Source organism: Vicugna pacos, unplaced genomic scaffold (genome assembly GCF_048564905.1).
Source record: "Vicugna pacos unplaced genomic scaffold, VicPac4 scaffold_192, whole genome shotgun sequence".
Classification (NCBI taxonomy): Eukaryota; Metazoa; Chordata; class Mammalia; order Artiodactyla; family Camelidae; genus Vicugna; species Vicugna pacos.
Window position 1 is genome coordinate 1,846,662 of NW_027328871.1, and position 9,516 is coordinate 1,856,177.

The 9,516-nt window shown below is 32.0% G+C and overlaps 1 pseudogene; it reads right to left on the bottom strand.

The window, feature by feature from the left end:
* Window positions 1-1,792: 1,792 nt before the first annotated feature.
* LOC140695271 (heat shock transcription factor, Y-linked-like) lies at window positions 1,793-5,175 on the bottom strand (annotated as a pseudogene).
* Window positions 5,176-9,516: the final 4,341 nt, after the last annotated feature.

Genomic DNA, 9,516 nt, shown 5'->3' on the forward strand with positions numbered 1-9,516 from the left:
CATATTGGTGGGATGTTGCTAGAGCTTACCCTGGCCAATTTGACCATTCTCCAGATTTTCACAGTCTTTTTTCACAACTGGTGACACATTTTCAGGACTCAATGTTGTCATTCCAGTCTTATCAGCTGACACTGGCTGCATGATTGTGAGCAGAAGACTTAGGCTCCCTCTCCTTGCCTACACTTTTTCCAGAATTTCAGCTCATTTCAAATTCTGAAAATGCTTCACCTTTTATTTTAAATTAATGGGAAATAGACAAAGTCTTCCATGAATATATTATATTTCCTAATATCTGCAAAAATTTGGTATTCTTGCAGTTGCACAAATTTCTAATTCTACCACCCTCACCTCTTTTTAGTCCACACAGTTTAGATTGCAATTTAGTTACTGAATATGACCACCCCAACCAAGGGGCTAGTACCTTTTAGATAGTCCTTGTGTGAATGTTAGAAGGGGCACAAGTTATTTGGGGTGTATAAATCTACATTAAATGTTTGCAATGGCAGGGTCTCTTCTGGACAAAGCTCTGATTCTAAGAAGTCAATTAATTAGAAGGCAGTATAATTATTAGAATGGGGAAGAATATCAGCTATTTTGAGGTGGATGGATGATGAAGTGACAGGAAAAAATCCAGCAAATGAGAATGGAATGCTTTATGCCTCTGGAGGCATGAATTAAGAAGAAAATAATACTTTGTCTTCTGTACCTACCTCCAATTACTGTGTTGAGTGACTAGTCCTTGGGCTACGAAAAGAGCAAGATTGTGGTGAAGAGTAAAGACCATAACGAAACAGTTTGAAAACCATGAGAGTTTTATTGTTTCAGGAAAGTAGATTTTGCTTAAAGTAAACATGTACTTTTCATTCACTAAATACTAAAATGCATCCTGTGGCATGTGCTGTGCTTACAGTGCTGGTATGCAAGTTAGACAAGGAAAGGGGGATAGACAGAAAATATCTGGAGGAGGTGATTTCTGTGCTGAGACTGGAAAAATCTAAATAGGTAAAAGGAGGACATCCTTTGCCCAAGGATGAGCTTGAGTAAAAGTTCTGAGGTTGGATTTAATATGGTTGATAAGCATTTGCCTGGATGTATCTCCAGAAACAGTGAAACATAAGGATATGTCAAATTAGTCAGATGCCAGATGTATAATGAAATGACTAAACTCTGTTGAGTTTGTGGGCTTAGAGTTGGAAAGGCATTATGTGCCACCCTGAGGATGTAAGCATGTCTTTGGCTGGAACAAAAAAGAAACATAAAATATTCACTTGAAAATATAGTGTAGACTCTTGAGGGGAGGAAAAGAATCCACCAATTTGAATGCTTTTAAAACAGCACAAAGAAGACAATAGATAAAATTACTTCTTAAGTTCTACCACATTCTGAATGTGCCATCTGAGAATACATCATGTGACTTTTATGATACCAGAGATGACATAATAGAGACCATGATTCCTGGGCCGGTTCCTGCATTTATATCCTGTTCCAACATATCCTAACTAAACACATTTAATACTTTCCAGGATGAACCAGAAACAACTTAGTAATTTTCCCTCTCTCCATGTTTTGGTCTTTTTACAAATTCTTCTATTTTCCTCTTTTACTTACAGAAATTATTTAAATTTACACCCATATTGTTCCATCGAATGATCATATCAATCAAATATCTCTTTTCTTTAAATGGTAACTTAGTCTCCCGTTTAACTCATTAATCCATTTTTTTTTAAAAAAAGGATAATAAATGTACACAACTATGTTTATTTTTCAAATAAGAAAATTGCAGATATTTGTCGACATTTGCCAACATCAATTTTAATCTTTGTTATCCTGCATAATCTGGTAGTCCTCTGATAGATCAGTTGTAATTAGGATGACATTCATAACCTGAAGATGTCTGATGAGTTGGCCTTGAAAGAGATGTAGCTGATGTATCAGCTATCAATGGCACTAGAAACCGTGGTGTTCTCCCTTGTTGAAATTTAGAAAAACGACCTTCATTGGCAGATATGTTGTGATATCTTTTTGGAAAAGTACAAGGCTCCACAATCAGTCCAAAATAATTGCTCTGTATGGGAGAAAAGATGCTGTACTTAGAGTAGAATTTGTAGTTGTAATGAAGTTCAAAACACGGCCATTTGCTTCAGTGTAGCTGCTTTGAGAGTGCTCATGGACAGTGGTCAACTGATTGAAAATAGCACTTTGATCCACTGCAATTTGTTCTGGTGGTCTAACTGACATTGATGATAGAGGAGAAAAATCACCTTGATTGGGGTAGTTGTATCACCAATTATGTGGCTAGTAGAGGGCTTCCTTATTAGAGCCATGTTTAAATTTGGAGAAGGTAAAAATGCACTTTCTCCACTAGTGTCATACACAAAATCAGAATTATGTTTACCAACATTACCTCCTCCATTAAAGAGCTTCTTGTTGAAATCTTGAGACGATGAAGATACCAGAGAGGCATTTTTAATCCCAATTCTTCTTTTAATTCTCACTAAAAGCTTGTGACAGGCTCTTTTAAAATTTGGATTATGGTAGAACTGCAGCTACAACAAAAAAAGAAAGATTTTTAATAATATATTAGAACAAAATACAACACTACAATAAGCCTAACCTATAAAACCTCAGATTTCACGTTTACAATGCAAAGATAATATCATCAAAATATGAACATTGCTGACGATATTTTGAAGTTCCTTGTTTGGAAAATACACATTTAAATAGTACAGTCATCAAATTTAAGACGTTAGCATTTGCAGTAACGGAGAATGCCACTTTTTAAAAGCAGCTTTAATAGCTTTATTTAGATTTCTGATAAGATTCATAGTTGCAAGCAAAGTTTCTCATAATCTTGAATAGTTAATGCACTGTCATCATTTTTAGAAAAATACGGATTTTAACCTTTGTAGTTTTATACAATTTTCAAAATCAAGCTTTACATTTATATTGCCATTGACTGATGTACAAAATAAAATTTTATGCATAAGTTACCAAATCGGAACTAAAATTTCTGAATACCTTGCTTAAAACAGAGACTTCTTTTCCTTGTGCCAGAAAGTCCGCTAGATAAGCAGATCTTTGAAAATTCTGCCTCACTTTACTAAACCCATAAAGGTTAAGCCGTCTAACTAAACTTTTCATACTTCCAGTTTCAAATATTCTGAAAGGGGCCTTTCTTTTCAAAACTTACTTCTTAAAGACATCTTCATCAATCACTATGGAAGTTACATTATCATCCCACCAGATGGATTTAAATTGGTCACTCCCAGCCATTTTCCAGAGTTTTCTTGGGAATGTCAGAGGACAAAATTCATTATCTTCATTTGGTTCCGAGACACAATGTGTGTAACATGGCCTTTTTATCAAGGATTCTTCAGACAAAGTCTGAAAAGCATTTTCTTCAATCACAGACCACAAGTCCAAGTGCGCAGAGAATGTTTGATCACACAATAGAGATCTACCAGAGTTTCCTGAACCAGTTGGTCCAACTTAAGGAGACACATCTTGAATTTCTGAAGAAATATGCTCCATCTCAAAAAATTTTTCTACAGCTTCATTTCTAATCTGCATGATTTTGAGCACTGCAGCTTCAAATGCTGCTTTAGCAGGCCTGCAAGTTAAACTGTTAGGCCATCAAAGTGGTTCTCAACCTGAGAGGCTGTGACATCACAAAATGACAGGTCTCCTAGCAACTCAAGTGGAACATTCAGCCAGTGTTTCCTTCTCATTCATCCAGTTAAAATGAAACATATAGGATGTTTAATTTTATAGTGTGATGTGGAAATAATTTCCCCACAAAATCTTTTTAAATAATTTAATTTGGGGTCTATGAAATGAAACCAATCTCCTTCCTTTTGTACACAAATTTACACCAGATTGGTGAACAGAGTATAAATATGAAAAAAATAAGTAAAATAATTTTAAAGTTTTGGTATTTAACTTGAAATTTGTCTAAAACCTGTGCAGAAAAGGTATAACTATTTTATTATCATTTGTAATTGAAGTGAAACAAAATTTGATTTGGAAACGGAAGTATTTATTTATCTGTGTACTTTACAATAAGTAGCTCTATATTTAAAACTTCAGCAGAAAAAATATCAATTTATTTGTTATGTTTATAAATAAATGGTAAATATATATGAAATAAAATTAGATTAAAATAATCAATCAAATTTAAGAAATCCCAAAGGGGAGAATTTTTGTTTTAATTTGTAATTCAGCGCTATAACTAAAACAAATGAAATTTAATATTCTACTTTAAAATAACACAAGAGAAAATCTTACGGTACCTTACAAATGTTTATTTTTACCATTCTTTCACTCAGAGGTTTTTCAGTCCCTAGAAGGAATAAATTTTCCTTTCATTTTTATAATCCATATATTTGTTGCTTCTGTTAAGTGTTTGAAAATGTCTTTGATAAATACAGTTATGCACAAAGTCCTGGTTTCTATAAGCAGTGACTCCATTAAGGGGCAAACAATCAAAAAACAAGGAAATAACAGTATATGTGGGTTGGGGTGCAAAAGAACTGGTAATGCATTTTAGGAAGCAATATGTTTCCCATTCCTGAAACATTTGTCATTGTTAGTATAATATGGCATTTTAAGGCATCTCTTTTGTGCACTAAATGTAAATAATAGCTATGAGCTGTATCAGTAAACTGTAGTAAATCCAGTTCTACCAAAAGTTATATTTTTTTTAGAAATAAATTCCATTAAACATAAGCCAAATTCAAAACGAGGGAAAAACTTTTTAAATAAATAAATATACACTAAAGCTACAATGTAAATTTTTCCTTCTGTATGTGTATATTCCATTATAAATAAATTTTAGCAACCAGAATTCATTACATTTTATAAGTATTATAAACTACAGTTAACTGTGATTTATTCCAGACCCATAAATTTTATTTTACATACACAAATCAAAAAGTGTGATACCATCCCTTACAAAACAGAGAATTCAAAAGTAACAATCTCAAAAAATGTAAGAAAATTATTGACAGAACTGATTTTAACTTTTGTATACAATAAATTCTTAACAAATTCTCTCTGGATAGAATATAACTAAAAATAATAAAAGCCATATATGAAACACCCATGACTAACATCAAGTTCAATGTGAACATACAGGAAGGTTTTCCTCTGGTCCAGTACTACAGAAAGGTAGCTCATTCTCACAAGTCCTAAATTACACTACTAGAAGTCCTAGCCAGAAAAACTAGTCAAGAAAAAAGATAAAAGGCATCCAACTTGTAAACAGGTAGTACAAATTTTACAGATGACATAATTATACATAGATGGAAAATACCATATACTCCTCCAGTGACTGTTAGAAATAGTCAAAAAACTTAGTAAACTTGCAGAATACAAAATCAATATACAAATATATGTTGCATTTTTATATGCTAACAACAAATTATCAGAAAGAGAAATGAGGAAAATAATTGTGTGTATATTTATACCAAAAAGAATAAAAAAGGAATAAAATTGATAAGTGAAATAAAAGGTCTAAACATAGATCTATATATTACACGTGCAAGAAAAATAAGTAAACAAAATAAATAAAAGATATTCTGTGCTCATAGATTGTATACAATGTAAGGAAATACTCTAATCTATCTTTCACATGTTCAATCTCCCCTGCACTACGTATTCAGGAGAATGTCTATTCTTCATTTTATGCTCTTGCTTTTTCATGTATTTTTTCATGGGTTAATTGATCATAGGTGTGAGGGATTATATCTGGTTGCTCTATTCTCTTCTATTGATGGGTGTCTGTTTTTGATCCAGTATCTTGTTTTTTAAATTACTAAAGCTTTAGAGGACACTTTAACATCAGAGTATTTTACACTATTAGATTTAATACACTTTTTAAAAATTATTTTGTCAATTCATGATCTTTGTGGTTACATATAAATTTTGAAATTATTTCTTCTATTAAATGGAAAAATCTCATGAGTATTTTGAAATGAATCACACTAAATGTAGATTGCTTTGTGTTGTATGTTTGTTTCAACCACATAGTTTCACATCATTAACATTAGACATCTTTTCATTTCTTTGGATCAGATTTAATTTCTTTCATCAATGTTTTCTATTTTTTAATGTATAGGTTTTCATCTTATTTGTTACCTTGATTTTAGGTATTCTTTACATATATATATATAATTATATACATTATATTTGTAAACACATTTCCTACACAAATACAACAGCCAGAAAGCAGTGGCAAGACATATTCAAAGTCCTGAATGAAAGGAAGCTGTAATCTAAAGTAATTCATCAAGCAAGGCTATACTTTAGAATAGAATGAGAGATAAATAACTTTCATAAAAGTAAATACTAAAAGAAATTAGCAACAGAAAAAGAAAAATGAAAGATCTACCCTAAAGAAAAGAAGCAGGATGCTATAGAAAGGAGAAAGGCATAATTAGAAAGGCAAAAGCTACAATGACATACAATAGAATATACATGATATTTTAAAACTGGGCATCAAAATTTCTAAGGTACAGAGTGTGAAACAGGACAATTCAGATAATTTTCTTCTTGTTTCTCTTCTCTGTAGGAGGGGTTAGAATTTGTATTCCTATCAGTCAAAATAAATATATATAGTAAAGGGTCAATATACATATAAAACAGAATAACCATAAGTCAAAAACTTACAATGAAGTCAAAAAGCCAAAAAGAAACCAAGATTATAAAAGAAAACTAATCAAGCCACAAAAAGAAAATGAAATGAACAAAAAGTAAATACAAAATCATCTGGGAAATGAAGATCAAAATGGAAATAAACAACAGTGTATCAATAATTATCACAATTGTTAATAGACTACATGCTTCAATCAAAAGATATATATTGTCAGATGGGATAATATAACAAAACCCTACATTATGAAGCATACAAGAGACCCACTTTAGTAAGAGGAACACACATCAATTGACACTAAGAAGATGGAAAAATATATACCATGCAAATGGACATGACAAGAAAGCAAGACTATCAGTACTGACTTCACACAAAATAGACTTTACAAGAAAGGCCATAGAGAAAGATAAACAAGGACATGATATAATTATTAAAGGAGCAATACAAAATGAGGGTATTATACTCATTAATATATATGCACTCAATGTAGGAGCAACTAAATACGTAAAGCAAATACTAATAAATAAAAAGGGAGAAATTGGAGGGAACACAATCACAGTAGGAGACTATAACTCCCCATTACCATAACTAGACTGGTATTTCAGACAGAAAATTAATAAGGGAACAAAGATACTAAAAGTTACGATGAAATAATTGGAGTTGGTTGATATTTTCAAAACAATAATTCTCCCCAAAGCAGAATATACATTCTTTTCCAGTGCACATGGAACATTTTCTAGGAAAGATTATGTACTCATGCACAGAAGAAGCCTCAACAAATTTAAGAAGATAAAATTATTTCAAGCATCTTTTCTGAGTATAAAACCATGAAAGTAGAAATGAATCATAGAAAAACAGGGACAAAAAATGACACCATGTAGATTAAACAACATGGTACCAAAACAAGTATGGGAGGTGAAGAATTAATATAAGAAATTAAAAAATATTGAGAAATATTACAAAACCCTATGTAAAATATATTGTATACAGATAAAGCATGCTTAAGAGGAAAGTTCATAGTGACAATGCCCTCCTTAAAGAAGAAGAGCAATTTCAGATAAATAATCAAACGTTCTATGTACACTAATCATGAAAAGAAGAGCAAACAAAACCAAAAGTCAGCAGAAAGAAGGAAATAATCAAGATCAAGTAAGAAAGAATTGAATTAGACTTTAAAATATAGAAAAAATCAAACATTTTTTAAATAGTAAACAAAATTGACAAAACTCTGGACAGACTCATCAACAAGAATAGAGAGAGAACACAAATAACATAAGAAATGACAATGTAGAAACTACAAAAAGTACAACAAATTTGCAAAATATCATAAGGGACTACCATGAGCAACTATATGGAAACAAACTGGAAAACCAGGAAGAAATGCAGAAGTTTCTGGAAACATTCAGCCCACCATTTTTGCATTAAGAAAATATTGACCATTTGAACACACAGATCACCAGAAATGGAATATAATTATTAATAAAATAAAAAATCTCTGCAAACAAAATTCAGACCCCAATAGCTTCACTGGGAAATTTGACCAAACATTCAAAGAAAAATCCATACCACTCCTCCTCAAACTTTTCCAAAAGCTTGATATGGAGAGAGTACTCCCAATCTCACACCATAAGGCCAACATCAACCTGACACCAAAACCAGACAAAGACACTACCCCAAAAGACAACAATAGGCCAATATCATTGATAAAAATAGATGTAAAATTATTTAAGAAATTATTAACAAACAGAATCCAACAGTATGTAAAAAAACATTATAAACCATGGCCAAGTTAGGTTCATACTAGGAACACAAGGATGGTTGAACATATGCAAATCAATCAGTCAATTGTGATACACCATATCAACAAAAGAGAGGGCAAAAAACCACATGATCATCTCAGTAGATACAGAAAAAGCATTTGAAAATATTTAACACTTATTTGCAATAAAAGTTCTTACCACAGTGGGCATAGAGGGACCATATCTCAACATAATGGAAGCTATTTATGACCAAAATATAGCCAACAAAATACTCAATGGTGAAACCCTGAAAACCTTCCCACAAAACCTGAGACAAGACAAGGTTGCCCATTCTCATAATTTCAATTCAATATAGTCTCGGAAGTCCTAGCCACAATAATCAGGCAAGAGAAAGAAATAAAATGATTCAGACTAGAAAAGAAGAGGTAAAATTTTTATGATATGCAGACATGACAGTATATAGAGAAACTGTAAAAGCTTCACAAAAAATACTTGGGTGAAAAAAGGAACTGGGCAATGTACCCAGGGTAATGTACAAAAACCAATTACATTTCTTTACACTACCATTGAATCAACAGGAAAGCAAAGTATAGAAACAACCGATTTTATAACTGCACCCAAAAGTATTAAGTGCTTAAGAATATATCTGCCCAAGGAGGTGAATATCTTAAACGTGGACAACTAGAAAACATTGATTGAGGAAATCAAGGAAGATTTGAAGAATTGGAAAGATACCCAATGGACTTGTAATGGAAGAAACAAAATTGTAAAAATGGCCATACTGCCCAAGGCAATCAACAAACTTAATGTGATTTCCTATAAAATTATGCAAAATATTTCTTTTTAGGACTGAAACAAATGATCCTAAGATTTACACAGAGTGATAAAAGATCCATAATTTCCAAAGCAATATTCAAAAAAATGAAAGAGGCTGGAGGAATAAACCACCAGGTCTCCATACACTATTGCAGAGCTACAATAATCAAAATGACAGATATTGGTACAGAAACAGGCATATGGACCAATGGAACAGATTAGAGGGCCTAGGAATAAATCTACAGGCCTATGTTGAATTAATCTATCACAGAGAAGCCAAGAATATGACAG